The 15,280-nt window shown below is 40.1% G+C and overlaps 1 protein-coding gene and 1 pseudogene across 1 annotated transcript in view; both read left to right on the top strand.

Annotated features, from left to right (window-relative positions):
- The window catches only part of FHIT (fragile histidine triad diadenosine triphosphatase), a 1,648,795-nt gene that overhangs the window by 33,243 nt on the left and 1,600,272 nt on the right, over positions 1 to 15,280 (top strand). Inside the window, 1 exon segment of the mRNA XM_020977517.2 lies at positions 7,537 to 7,585. The gene's annotated coding sequence lies outside the window, so the exon portion shown is untranslated.
- Positions 1 to 15,280, top strand: part of LOC144456502 (cytochrome P450 2F2 pseudogene) — a 109,209-nt pseudogene that overhangs the window by 5,224 nt on the left and 88,705 nt on the right.

The raw sequence follows: 15,280 nt of genomic DNA, 5'->3' as shown, positions 1-15,280 counted from the left end.
CAAGATGACATTTGGAAGGATAAGGATGACCTCACTGATGTTTTATTACGCCAGCCCTGCTCTGCTTCCAGGCTTGAGTCAAAACTTGTTCAATTTTCTTTAAATCTAATTGAAACAGAGTCTAGATTTCTAGGCTTCAGCTCTAATAACAACTAATATCTCAACATGGCCAGAAGAACTCCTTATATGTGATATTTGCTCAGCTAAAAGTCACCACTGATGGGATTCAACTGGACCAGATGTCTTCTGAAGCCTCTTCCAGATTTTGATTCTGTGGATTCTGTAACTAGAGGACAAAAGAGGACCACTCTGAATTTTAGATTATGATTCTCTGCAGGAAGTAAGGCTTACTCTGAGCCAGGCTGAAGGACTGTTCATATATGGAGAGACAGAAGGTTGGGAGGGTAGACATTCTGCATTGTGGGGAGTACCATAAATAATGGGATAGAGACAGAATAATCATGGTTTGTGTGCTGTGGCATGCTGGTAAATACTTATCAACCTGCTGTCTGAAAAAAATGTACATATGACATATTTTAAGTTGAATCTCCATTTCATCATCACTTTCTTAAGTCTCGAGAATCCATGAAAGAATAAATCAAACCCCAATTTGTAGCATGTGCAAACACTCACATTGAAAATTTAACCATTGGCTCCCTTGAACTGACTCTACCTTGCAACTGTTAATATGATCTTGTGACTGTGTGGCTTTGGGAAAATCCTTTAACCGTCCAGTGCCCTAGCACTAGAAGGACCAGAATTTAAGAAGACCTTGAGGGACCACATCACATCAATTGATGGAATACTTTTTAAAAAAAAATCTGTAAGGCAAAGAAAATAGATACAATAGGATGAGCATCTTTATTTCAGAGTAAAATAATAATATTTTATATCATTTGATGTGCCTGGCACATGTAGTGTTAAGACTTTAAATTAAAGGACAATTCCTGATCTGCATTGGTACAGGGACTTTCCTCATTTCAACATCGTCTATACTGTCTATCCCCTTCCCCAGATCACAAAAGTCCGCTTCCTAATGCATGAGGGAAGACAGTCTTCTCAGTGGTCTGTGAGAAGTAGAAAGGAGGAGCTCAGACTTTGGCCACTGTCACCTGTTTTCTAAATTACCTCTTCCTCCTCTAAGTTCATCTTTATTTCAAAGGCAATTTTACCCATATGGTTTTGATGAATTTAATGTAGCTCATCTTGTGTTTAGTGGCCAGTGGAACTCCCTTATTTGTCATAACTGCCCAGAGAGCCACATGATTCTGTAGGCGTGTACATAAGTCAGCCTGAATTAAAAGGACTGCACCATTTGGTTTGTGGAAGTTTCTGTTCAGATCGGGTATGTGTGTGTGTGTGTGTGTGTGTGTGTGTGTGTGTGTGTGTGTGCGCGCACGCATTTTTTTTCAGGCTTCCCCCCTGCTTTTAAGAACATGAACTCTTCCCTTTGATCTTTATCATCTTCAGTAAAAGTTTATTTTTTGCTATCATATGGTGGTTTCTGTTATTTTGGTGCCCCAGGATTTGAACGTCAGTCCTTGGCTTAGTCGTTGGGTCCTGGGGCTTTCACACTGGGGCCACACTATTGTTTGGAACAAAAAGAGGGGAGGAGGAAAATGTTTATTTGTATTTCAAAATCAGTTTTATCCATGAGGTTGTGGTTAATTTAATGTAGTTCATCTTGCATTGAGTGGCCTGTAGAATTTCCTTATTTGTCATAACTGCCTAGAGACCGTTGTGATTTCTAGGCTGTAATCTAATAATAATACTGTTAACTAAAAAAAAAGAGTGAGATGTTATCAAGTAGCCATTTAGTGATAGTGACTATCTGCCCATGTGGGGAGGGAGCAGATACAGACCGTGTGGCTAATGTTGAGATTCAGCAGGATCTAAAGCTAGGAGGATGGGGGCTAGAAAATAAAGGTGGGTTAGAATTGAAAACAGAAGAGAATTTGGACTGGGTCTGGTTTCTTGCTGCTCCTGCATTTGCCCCAAGAAGAGGCTAAGGACAGAGTTATAGTTTGGTTTTTCAATGTCAGTCACAGCTCGAGGGCTTGGAATAAAGGAAATTACCTAACCCCAGATTTTGATAGGATCTTCCAGTGTCTCTTCATAGAGAGTTCACATATATTCACGTATATCATCGCTTAGTCTTAAACAGGCATATTCTTAAACAGCTCCCCCTTTTCTCCTATGGTCCTCACTGGGGCAATGACTACAGCATATACTATTGTGGGCTGGTCCTGGAATGTTTTTTTCTGCTCTCTAGTATATATTGTGGGAGCAGTGTGTTTATTCACGATGGTTATAGTTAGATACAAACTTTTACACAATTCATTTATTTTGATATAGTGAATGTATCCTATTTGTACCATCCAACTTCAAAAGGGCTCTTTGCAATTCCGTTCTTGGCATTCCTATTTCATTTTCAAGATCATTCAAGGCATTAGCATTATTTTTGCCACCTGTTTCATTATTAGATGGCACCTCTAGAGTTGACATGAAGTGTAGATTTTCAGCACCATCTTGTACTTCAGCTTTTCCCTCTTTAAATTTCAGTCACTCCTCAATTCTCCACTCTTATTTTGTCTAATCTGGGTTTAGGAATGAAGCTGTTTCTTACAATTGCCCTGCATTGATCTGTAATACGTTGTTCTATAACTAGTTGCTTATGATATTACTGATGAAAAATGGCATGAAGTCATTTCCTATAATGGAGAATATCTGTTTCCAATTTTTGCAATAATGCATTCCTGGCACGTAATAAAAACATTCCCACTTTCAGTCCATTTCCTGTACCCTCATGGTTTGCCTACATTAGAGGTCTTTGTCGTCAACAACGTGGTCTTTTTAGCAAGATTGGGCAGGCATTGGCATTTCTGATTTATTCTAATATAGAAGGATTTGTAGTAGTGATAGTTGCAATAGTATTATTATTATTATTAGTAGTAGTAGTAATAGTAATAGTAGTGGTAGTAGTAACAACGTTAGTACTAGTATTAGTAGTAATAGTAGTAATAATGTTAGCAGGAGTGGTAATAGTATTAGTAGTAATACTAATAGTATTAGGTAGTAGTAGTAGTGGTGGTGGTGGTGGTGGTAGTGGTAGTAATAGTAATTGGTAATAATAGTATTAGTAGTAATGACAATGATGCTGGCAGCAGTTAGCACTTATATAGTGCTTTAAGATTTACAAAACACTTTATATAACTTAGCTTATTTAGTCCTCACTGCAACTCTTTGAGATAGGTGCTGTTATTAACCCCATTTTACAAAGAGGTTAAAATGACTTGCCCAGAGTCATACAGCAGTAAGTGTCCAAGGCAAGATCTGAACTCGAGTTTTCCTGATTCCAGGTCCAGAGCTCTATCTACTAGGCCACCACTAGGTGCTAGGTACCAGGTACCAGACCACAAAGAGGTGTCTCTCACTTCACTGTGCTTTCTATCAAGCTGTTCATCCTGATTACACTGAGTAGAGCCAGCTTGGGGCTTTGCATTGCCCCATTTATTTATTAGATTCTTAGTAGAAGTCCCATTGCACTGGCTAGGGGGTGAGCTCCTTTGGTGATATTGCTAGATCCCAGTTGGCTGGCTTTTTGGGGTTCTTGCCAGGCCTTCATAACTAACATAGTGATTTTGGGGTACACAAAGCTGCCCTCATGTACAGCCCTGACTTCTGTTCCCTTGTTTTGTAGCTGTCTCTTTCCTTTATCACTCAGATAATGGTTTAGTCTTTGGAGGGATTATTATTATTATTATCATGGTTAATTGATGCCACCCATAAACATTGCACTATGACCAATTACCCTAATGCATTGGCCCAACTTTCAAAAGCTGGGAAAATAATTTCAGAGATAAGATATACACAGAAAAACTTAATGATGTTAGATAACAATTGTGAGACATTTTAAAATACTGACTACGTGGCTAGAGGACATATGAATAAGAGAAAAAAATAATATTATGAGAAGGAAGAGATCCTCGTGGGCTGGAGTGGTCAGAGAGGACTTCGTACAGAAAGATGCTGTACTAGAAGGAACCAGCTCTAACCTTGGAGGTAGAGAACCTGGATTCAAGTGCTGTTTACTGCCGCAGTGGTGATGGTGCAGCTGTCTCAGGTCCCTCATCTGTAAGGGGAAGGGGTGGGACTGGATGGCTTCTTAAGCTCCTCCAAACTCAGGAGCCATGATTCAATGGATAATATTTGTAAAGTGAGGAGTGGCCTCTTTAAAACACTGAATAGGCTTTGTCTCTGTCAAACTGAGACCTGTTAAAGACTTTGACTTGGAAAGGCTGAGGTCTCTGACTGCATCCCGTGCCATCTCCAGTCCTGATCTACGTCTTCCCACTGGACCCAGATGGCTCAAGAGGAGAGAGTGAGGCTGGTGACTTTGCACAGCCCTCCTTCACTTAAATCCAGTTCACTTGCATGTCATGGCATCACCTCCCTGATGTCATGGTCCTCTTAGAGAACCAAGGACAAGCAGCCTCAGCATTTGTAAAGTTCTTAGCACAGAAACTGACGCATAGTAGGTACTTAATAAATGTTTATTCCCTTCTCCTTTATCCTTCTCCTCAGGAAGCATGGTTTGAGTTGAGTCAGCCTGAATGATTGGTCAGCTATAGATAGGCAGAAGAGAGGGAATGGGGGGCATTTTGGAATTGGGGGAGCATCCTGAATACTGGTGCAGAGATTAGAATAAGGCTGGCTTTGGGACCTTGGGAGAATCTGTTAACCTTTCCCTTTCCTAAGATTGTCCATCAAAGAGCAATTGCTGATCTGCATTTTATTGGGAATTTCTGTCTTTAATCATTTGCTATACTGGAGAAATCATAGGACAGCCCCTTTGTCCTCTCCCCAAAGTATAGGAAGAGGCCTGTGGGATGGGGTGGGGTGGGAGCCTCAGAATTATGCCTCTATATCATATGTTTTTAAATTACCTCTTCCTCCAGGTTCATCTGTATTTCAAAGGAAAATTTTACCCGTATGGTTTTGATGAGTTTAATGTAGCTCACATTGTGTTTGGTAAGAAGAATTTGCCAGATGACAAATGTGTATTGAAAAAAAAAAAGGATACACAGTCTGCTTTCTACTTTATGTAGCTGAGAGTACACTTACATTTCTATTGAATTGAAAACATAGAAGGCCTTCCCCTAATTCAAGAGCAGGTTTGTTGAAAACAAAGAGTTGAAACTTGAGCGTCTCTAAGTGAGGTATGGTCTAGGACTCACCTATTTGAACCTGTTCTAAATATGGTAAAGTGGAGCCTTCTCTTACTAGAATGAATAAAATCATTCTACTAAGTGGCACCCATCAGGAAGTATCCAGAAGAACTCTATTCTCTTGAATTAGTGGGGAGAGAAATAAAAATGCTTCCCTGAGTTCCAGCTTAGTGGCAGCTGACATATTGTCTGCTAGGAGGGCCAGAGTTTAGAAATCATTTTCCCATAGCAATTCAGCCTTAACTTTCATTAGAATCAGAGCTTTAGAGCCAGAAGGAACCTTCAAACATATCTTTTCAGCCGTACCTCTCTCCCAGTTTCATAGGAGAGGAAAATGAGGGGGCCTAGAGCCCTTTTAGGTGAAACAGTGACCTACGGTCACACAATGAATTTAGTGGTCAGCTGAGAACTCAAACCTGGTTTCTGGCTTTATTTGCTGAAAAGCAGTAGGGAGAAGGGATAGTGAAGGAATTATATTCCAAAGTCATGAATGAATTCCAGACTACCAAATTCATACCTTTGGTTGGTATATAGCCCTTTGAAGAGAAAATTCTTCCTATTGAATAAGTCAAAGGCTCTTGAGACCTCTGGACCCCCTTCTGTGGATAGATTTCATGGGTCTGTGAACTTGGATGGAACACAAATTACATTTTTATTTGACTAGCTTTTAGTTTTTCATGTGAACCTATCTGTTTTATTTTATTTTATGCATTTAAAAATACTCTGAGAAATGGTCAGTAGACCTCACTAGACTGTCAAAGGGCTTCATCACACAGAACCCCTGAGATAAGGAGTGTATGTGTGTGTGTGTGTGTGTGTGTGTGTGTGTGTGTGTGTATGTGTGTGTGTGTGTGTATGTGTGTGTATGTGTGTGTGTGTGTATGTGTGTGTATGTGTGTGTATGTGTGTGTGTGTGTGTATGTGTGTGTGTATGTGTGTGTGTGTGTATGTGTGTGTGTGTATGTGTGTGTGTATGTGTGTGTGTGTGTATGTGTGTGTGTGTATGTGTGTGTGTGTGTGTGTGTGTGTGTGTGTGTACTTGTTTATATATTTGATTTGAATCCAACAGAGCTTTATTAGTGGAGCCTAGTGTGTGATTCTGAAAGTTCGGAAGAGATACAAATTTCAGCAAAGTTACAGTCTCTGCTTTTATGGAGTTTACAGCTTAGGATGGTGATAGGAAGTATTCATAAATAATTATAGTGCAAAATTACATGTGATAGGTATGTATCAGAAGAGTCATAACTAGCATGAATAGTGCCCTCAAATCATCTTTTTAAGACAAATTCAGTTGGGGAATATAGAAAAAGATCCTGGCTCCCAGGCTCCTATGCATAGAAATCTCGGGGATATGATTATTGTGCTGTAGGGAGAGAAGGAGCTAGCCCGGGGTGCATCGGCTGGGGGAGGAAGCCTGTGCCATCTGGTGCCTTTACTATTTTAACTAATTTTTCTTCTTAACTAGGTATTAAGCTTGTTTGTTTTTGTACTGCTAAAGGAATAGTTAAGTGCGGTCCTTTCCTTGCATATTTGAGCCAAAGCCCTCATCACTCCCCCCAACCCAATTGTGGCTTAGGTGACTTTTGATAATGGGCCTCCATCTTTTGTAGAGAATCAGGAATTAGATTGTGTAAGAAAGACTGTGGTGCAAAGAAAAGGAAATAATGTTTTATGGATGATTAACTTGTTTTTTATCCCTAAGCTTTATTTAAAAATTTTTATTGATATCTTGGCTTTATATCAGCTTAATTTTCCAATCTATCCTCTTCCTCTCTCTAGCTCAGAGAACCATCCCTTTCTTTTTAAATGTTTTATTAAGGCTTTGTTGATGTCACTGTCTGTTTCAATGATGCCCTCCCCCCACACACACCAGAGTAAAACTCAATTTCGTAACAAATGAGTAGTGTCAAGCAAAGGAAATCAACATGTCTGCCATGTTTGAAAATGTATGCCTCATGCTACAGCGGTAGCCCATCACCTCTCTGCTGAAAGGGAGGCCTTTTGAGGCACTTCTCATGGTGTTCAGGGTTACCCTAATTGCGCTCTCCCCTCTCCTGAATTCTCACCTACCCCCCTCCCCTCGAAGACTATGTTGCTGGTTGTATTGGCTTGCTGGACTCTAGGTGGGTTTATGTACTGTAACGTCTTTTCTCAGCCTGATGTAAGAGAAAAGAGGCCCTGGCTGTATCATTCACTGCCTTGGCTAAGAGTCCCAAAACATAAGGAATTTCTACTCTTAGACATGAAGAGTACATGCTCCATTTATACTGGGAAGCAACTCAATGCCTTTGTTTTTATCTGTTTGTAGCTTTGAAACTCAGCAAAGAAGTGGAACCCATTGAGAAACATCTGTAGAGGTAAGCGCATTTATTACATAGCCTTGACAAACAGCCTTATGACTGATTTTTTTCCCTTTTATTCAGGGATTTAAACACACGGCTTAAAGTAAGAGCTGATAGGCCAACTTTCTGAGCCGTTTGCTCGTCCCCCCACAAAAGTGTCTAATGGTAGTTAGCAGGAAGCAGGAGGAGATGAGGCAATGTGCTGAGCCTGGCCGAATGGCAGTCCTGACTGCTGACGTCTGCTTTGTCCTCAGCACTTCAGACATTCCCGGGAAGCCAGATTTACTGAGATTAATTTGAGGCAGGAGAAAAGGAATGTGCGGGCGCTGCTTCGGATGAGAGTCAGGTAAAACTTGCTGGTCAAATAAAGCAAATCTCAGAGTGGTATTTTAATAATGATCTGGTCATTATCACAGCATGCCTTGGTGCATGTAGCTATGTGGACCTACCAGGCTTGCTGGTGGAATAAAGGGAACCGAGCAGAAATATCTTGGGCACAGCCAATGCTATGGGCCCTTGGGGTAGAGCTATAGAGCTGAAAGGAACTTTGGAGGTCATCTGTCCAACCTCCCTGTTTTACAGATGGGGAAACTGAGGCCTAGGGAGGTAAAGTGATCTATGCAAATGGTAAGTGGCTGAGCTGGAACTCAAACCCAAGACAGAGTAATGTACTGGATAGGACACTGGATTTGGAATCAGGAAGACGTGGGTTCATATCTTGCCTAAATACTTATGTGATTCTGGGCAAACTAAGCGTTCTAGTGGATAAGGCTCTGGGCCTGAAGTCAGGAAAACCTGAATTCAAATCTGGCCTCAGACACTTCCTAGCATTGTGACCCTAGGTGAGTCACTTAACCCCTATTTGCCTCAGTTTCCTCAACTGTAAATTGGGGATAATAATAACACCTACATCCCAGGGTTGTAACTAAGATAATAATTGCAAAGCACTTAGCACAAGGCAGGGCACATAGCAAGTCTATATAAATGTTAGCTATTGTTATTGTTATTATTGTCACTTAACTTCTCTGTGTCACGGACTCCGCATCTGTACAAAAATCACGTGGTTGGTCCCTTTTGGTTTTATGTCTGTGTCTATAATATGTTTATATTTATAAATATAAATATTCATAAGTATATAAATATATCTATGTCTATAACACACTGATCCTGAGTAAAATCTTCCTTCTCTCGTACTGCTCTGTCTTGGTCACTGTGGAGTAGTCTTCAGTGGATGAGAAGAAAACGAACCCTCAAATGCGAAGCCACAGGAATAGCATTGAAGCCAACACGCTGTGAAACATTATAGTTGTGTTGGTTTTTACATGGAAAAAAATTTAATTGTTTCCTCTTTGCTAGGTATATTTATAAGCATACAACGGTACAGTATTGTTCTTTGATTCATGGTTTAATTTCTGTTCTGCATGAAGTATTTTAATTTAAAGAATTCATTGTGAGGAATTATAGGGTTGCAGCTTTTATCAAGAGCCTTTGGTGGCCGGGTTGAAGTATGCCGTAATTTCACGTTTGTTTTCATCATCAGTTATATTCTTGGCAATTTGGGGTTTTCTGCTATCATTTTTATTATAGTTATTGTGGTAGTGATTGTTTTAGTTAAGGTTGGAAACCCAAGTTTGATTTAGCTTGTATTTTCAGTTGCTTCTAACTTTGTGACAGATCGAGCTCTGGGTCCGAAATGTTCAATGCTCATTTTGAAAAGAAAGGTAATTTTATGGGGAAATTAGAGAAGCGTCTTTTGGGTGGAAATGTGAGCTATAAAAATATGTGCTAAGCGTGGGATTCAAAGAGGCCTCAAAGCTGTGGGGCCTCAGGAGGCCAGAATTTGTTTGAAATTAAGATATGGGACTGGGGGGAGGGTGGGGCATGATAACTGCTTTCAAATATTTGAAGGCTTGTCACGTGGAAGAGGGATTAGTCTTGTTCTTACTTGGAGAGCAGAGTTAGTCATAATGTGTCAAAGTTAGACTTTGTCCACATTCAGGCTACCAAAGGTGGAATGAGCTTGGAAGGTAGTAAGCTTCCTGCCATTGGACATCTTCAGGCAAAGGATGGATGACTTCTTATGGGGTGTGTTGAAGGGATTCTCTTTGGGACATGAATTGGACCAACTGGTCTCTGAGATTCCCCTGAAGTCTGAGAGATGATGTTCTATGAATGTTACAAGGTTTGCTTTAGGGGTGGAGAGAAATCTCATTTTGAATAAAACCTCTTAGGCCAAGTTTATGCCACAAAAATTTTGCAGTTCTTGGGATGATTTCTCAGATGCTAACCAGAGAACTTTGCTATCGAAGTCACTTAAGGGAATGAGAAGTCTTGGTTGTGATAGTTTCTGGACACACATCCTGAGAAACTTCTGGAGCTAGTGGTGATGTTTTGGTCCAACCCTGCTCCTGAAAGGATTGGTCTTCAATTCTGACCTCAGAATTTTAGGATTGAGCCATAGATGCTCCATTTCTCCCACTTTCATTTGGATTTGGGAAGTGTGGTTTTTTTTGTTTGTTTGTTTGTCTTAGGCAATTGGGGTTAAGTGACTTGCCCAGAGTCACACAGCTAGTGAGTGTTATGTGTCTGAGTCTGGATTTGAACTCAGGTCCTCCTGACTCCAGGGACAGTGCTCTATCCACTGTGGCACCCAGCTAACCCAGATTTAGGAAGTTTTAAAGTATGATTATGTGTCTGTACTTAGTGCACTCTTTATTAGGTCTAAAGCCAGTTGAAAAAGTAGATAGTAAGTGCTTAATAAATGTGCTTTTCATTCATCCATTCGATTGGGAGGCCCCATCTAGGTGCAGAACTTCCTGCCCTATCAAAAACCACCATGATGTGGAGGAATTCACAGAAATAAATTAAAACCTCCCAAAATTTCACCTATGCAGTGTCCCTTGTAGGTAGAGTCTTATCAGTGTTTGAGGTTGTTGTGTGAGCAGAAAAGGACATAATAATTACCTAGCCATCATCTAATTATGTGGCCAAATGGTTTCATTACAGTTTGTTTTAGCCCCTCTCGTTCTTTACTGTGAGGATGTGAATTACTGATCATATAATCAATTAATAATTAATTAGCTGGTTGGACAAGATGATCGTCTAAGTCTTCTGTTTTAAATCTGAGATTCTGTGGATTCTGTCCAGTGAACTCATTGGTGGTGAAGAGTGCTGACCACTGGACATATGATCATCCCCCTCAATGTGGGATGCTTCTTATGTATGCCTCTTAAATAAGACACTTTTTAGGGGAACAAACTTCCTTTGATGCTTCAAGATGGCACTTCTAAGACAGGGAAGAGTCTTGGTTCTTCAAAATGAAGTAGCTGAAAAGGGAATTGTCCAGTAAGATGAGACTCATTTGATCAATTGGTCAATTAATCAACAGGCATTTATTAAATACCTGCTAAGTGCCATTACTGTTCTCAGCACTGAGAATACAAAGACAAAAGTGCATCTGCTCTCATGTTTTACTGGGAGAATTGAGGCTCATGAAAGTGAGAGTGGGCAGTTGGCAATTTTGGCATCAACATGAAGCTGTTTACATTGATGTGTTGGATATTTTGTTTTGTTGGATGCTCACAATTCTTAAGAAACTCTTTATAGAAAGACTGTGGGTGGCTTATGCATATGGGAGTTAGAAATGGAAATTGACTATATGATTTGAGTAAGGTTTACAGATTTAAGAGTAATATCTTTTAGCCATTATTCCCCTTTTTACTAAGGTATTTATTCACAAATCATTGGACCTTATGTATTCTATTACCAATATGTAGAGAACAATATTTTCCTACTGCCATAAAATTTCTTAGTGCTGCTGCTGCTATGACTTCAAAGTAACGCTTGTCTTCTTCCCCGGTTCCCCAAATTGGCCATGTCCCAGATTATCTTTTGTTGTTTTTTAAACCCCAAGAACAAGTAAAGCAATGCTCTAACCTGCTTTTGTTTCAAGGGGGAAAAAAAGGATCTCAGAGTTGAAGGAGACTACAGAGGTCGTTTAGTGTAATAAAAAAAATTAATAATAGCTGATGTTAATGTAGCCCTTTAAGGTTCATGCTCATTGCTTCTTTTTTCTAGACTTTCACTAACCATTATTTTAATGATATTATAAAATTTTGCCAGATTCAACTTGGAGTCAAATTATTTTGCCTATAGGTTACTAGGCCTACTTTCTTCCTTTTTTTTTTTTTTTTTAGGAAAAGGGATGACATTCTCCCTTCTCCAACTCTGTGGCACTCCTGAGGTTGATAATGCATCGTCTCTGATGGGTGATACATGAAAGATGCAACCAAGGCTATCCCAGGTGGGCCTTGTTACTGCAGACTTTACTAACGCCAGAAGGCTGACCCTTAGCCAATAGGGAGGTATTAGGCATAGCTACAGTGCCCCAGGAAAAGGGAAATTCGGGCATATTCATAACTGCCTTGGCTGACTTCTCCGAGGTCAGAATCCTAGGAGAAATACACAGGTCTGTAGGTCCACAGCAGAGAAATCTCCTCCTTAGCCCTGTAATTCATCTATACCCTTCCTGAATGCTGAAAACTTAACTGGATCCTCTTAGTTTTCCAAAGGTACCTAAAACACCCACACAGTGCCAACATTGCAGTCAGTCTGCACCTGCAAGTCTCTAACTAGTAACAAAGAAGTCTACTGTTCATTCCCTTTAAATCAGCCACAGCATAACACCCTGTGAGCACATGATGCCCCTGCAATCCAGCCTCGTTGTGTGTGACTTGATGCTGTTCATTGTGTGAGGTTTGCGGGGTTTCAGAGTTCTCAGGCTTTCAGTTTCTAACTACTGCTGTCCAGGGTGCTGACACAATTGAGGGCCAAAGTCCTTACTCCACAGTGCATAGCTTCACAGCTCTGCTCTTCGAATATGTATTTCCTTGTGAAAGTTCTTTTGCCCTCCTGCACACCTCCTCTGCCTGTTTTTTATAAGATGGGGCTGACACTCAATTTCTACAGTCTCCTGGCATTGCTTGCTATTTCCCAAGAAGGAAATAGTCATCTTTGTTTGCTGATCGCTGACTATAGACTTTCTTACTATCTCTGTATTCTGTATTGTGTCCTGCATATTGTGAGTGGTTAGTTTCAAAATAATAGTTGTTTTTCAGGACCATCATAGGGGCACACCCATTGAGAGAAAAAAAATAACCAAAAAACCCCAAAACATGATAGCTTTTGCAGCAAATTGACATAATCCAGGACAAAAACAGTCCCCAAAGCTGTGCACTATTAAGTTTACAGATGAACTTTGTACTTGTATCATTTTCTTATACAAATCAGTATATGCACTCATACATATTTTTTCTATGTTAGGAACAATATGTTTTTTCATAGCACTTAAATGAAAGAAATAGATTCATACTGGATAAAAACACTTGACTTTTCTTTTTTTGGTGAAGTAAGGCTGGGAAGCACAACATTGATATTTTTGACTCTTTTAACATGATGATTGGAATATGCACTCTCAGCTTTGAATCTGCTTGTTCAGTTTTCTGTCTGGCAAATTAGACAGAACTAGTTGGTTGTCATTTTCCAACTTTGGTGATATCTCATATAGTGAAGCAGGTTTAAGTCAAGTGACCTGAATGGGTATGAGATGGATGCTTCTGAAGTCTCTTCTCTCCAATCCTGACCTGTCCGGTGAATTTCATTCCTCTGTTGCCACCTACTTTGAGTTTTCTATTTCATAGCTCACCTACAGCTCACCTCACCTATAGCTGAACCCATCATCTTTCCATCCCCACTGCCATAATAGCTGACATAGGTATAGCACTGGGAAGTATACAAAGTGCTTGTCTCACAGTGACCCTGGGAGTACAAGTGCTATTTATCCTGATTTTATTATTATATACAATGAAAGCCAGAAGGGACCTTACAAGTCATCTGGGAGAACCTATTCATCGTATAGCGCAGAGGACCATAGTATTACAGATATAGACCTGAAAGGGTCTCTGGGAGCCATCTACGCTGATACCACCCCTCCTGCCCCCACCAGTTTACAGGTGATGAAGCATTGACTTGAACAGGTTGTGACTTATCCAAGCTCATATACGTAGTTGATAGCAGAATCAAGATTAGAACCCAAATCTTCTAATTCCAAATCCAGTGTTCTTTCCATGAAAACTCTGCTGCTCCCCAGAGAGAGGTTAAAATGACTTACCTATGGTACAGAGCTAATTGCAGAATCAAGATTCAAACCCAGGTTTTCTGATTCAAAATGCATTGATTTCTCCTACTTCCTTATTTCTATCCATGATAGCGTCGTTTTCTTAATTTCTTAGTTGGGAAACTTTGTTTTACTCTTCCCTCTCTCTGACCTCTGTTATCCAAACTGGCACCAATTCCCATTTATTTTTCCTTTGTTATGGCTCTGGAGTTCCCCATTTTCTATTCTCATAGTTACCACCCTTGTCTGAGTCCTCATCATCCTCAGCCTGCACTATTGCAACGGTATCTTAACTGGTTGGCTTATTTCTTCTGTCTCCCAATCTGATTTTGGGCCATCAGATTTTTCTGTATAATATTGACGACGATGATGATAAGAGACATCTGTATAATGCTTTACGATTTGCAAAGCACTTCACATGCCTTATCACATTTGATTGTTATAACGACTCTGAGGCAAGTGCTCCAGTTACATACCTCTGAGTCTCCATTCATCGATCAGACAATACCTATGGTTTCATTCCATTAAGGAACTCTTACTGAGGATGCTCTCTTTACCAAGAGAGGTCAGCACTACTTGCTTTGAAACTGAATCTTAGAGGTTGCCTGGGGGTACTGAGGAGTTAAGTGATTTGCCTGGGGTCAGAGTGTTCAGCAAGTATTTATAGCTGACAGTAACAATACCAATAATAATAAGAGCCAGCATTTACATAGCACTTATTATGTGCTAGAGGCTATGCTAAGTGCTTAATAAATATTGTCTCCTTTGATCCTAAACAATTCTGAGAGGTAGGTGCTGTGATTAGCCGCATTTTACACTTGAGGAAACTGACAAACAGAAAATAAGTGACTTACCTAGGGTTACACAGGTAGTAAGTGTCTGAAGCAGGATTTGAACTCAGGTCTTCCTGGCTCTTAGTTTCCCTGGATTCTACAAAGACTCAGCTAAAGGGCTCTCAAAATCAGCTTTCTCAGTGGCTGCTATCCATACGACCTTCAAGGCGTGGCTTAACTTTCACCTCCATGAAGCCTTGACTAACTACTGGAGTTTATCTTGACCTTTCTTGAACTTTTCTTGAATTTTTTGTTGGCATCACACAGCTTAGCGCTTGATTTTTCTTCTATAAATTTCTCAGGACACTTTCCTTGGACCTGCCCTTTGGACTTATCTCACTCTCTTTTGTATCATAGTTATTATGATGTGTCTTCCTCCACTAATAGAATATAAATTCCTTGAGAGAAGGGACTGTTTTACTGTTATTTTTAAATGCCTGTGATCTATGCCTGGCATGTAATAGGTTCTCAGTAAATGATTGTTGCTTGATTGATAAATTTTTTGCTATTTGTTACTTTGTAAAAATGTCAGTTTTGTCTCCTTCAATATATAATAAACTCATTAAAGGCAAGTAGTGTGGGGCAGTAGAAAGAGGCCTAGACTCAGAGTCAGAGTGCTTGTGTTAGGATCCATGATTCTCTTGCTTATTACTTACATGACCCTGGGCACTTAACTCCCTCAGGCCTTGTTTCCTCAACTCT

Source organism: Phascolarctos cinereus, unplaced genomic scaffold (genome assembly GCF_003287225.1).
Source record: "Phascolarctos cinereus isolate Bilbo 61053 unplaced genomic scaffold, phaCin_HiC Scaffold_4;HRSCAF=312, whole genome shotgun sequence".
NCBI lineage: Eukaryota > Metazoa > Chordata > Mammalia > Diprotodontia > Phascolarctidae > Phascolarctos > Phascolarctos cinereus.
The sequence above is the reverse complement of the archived record's forward strand: the minus strand, read 5'-3'. Positions and strand labels throughout refer to the sequence as shown.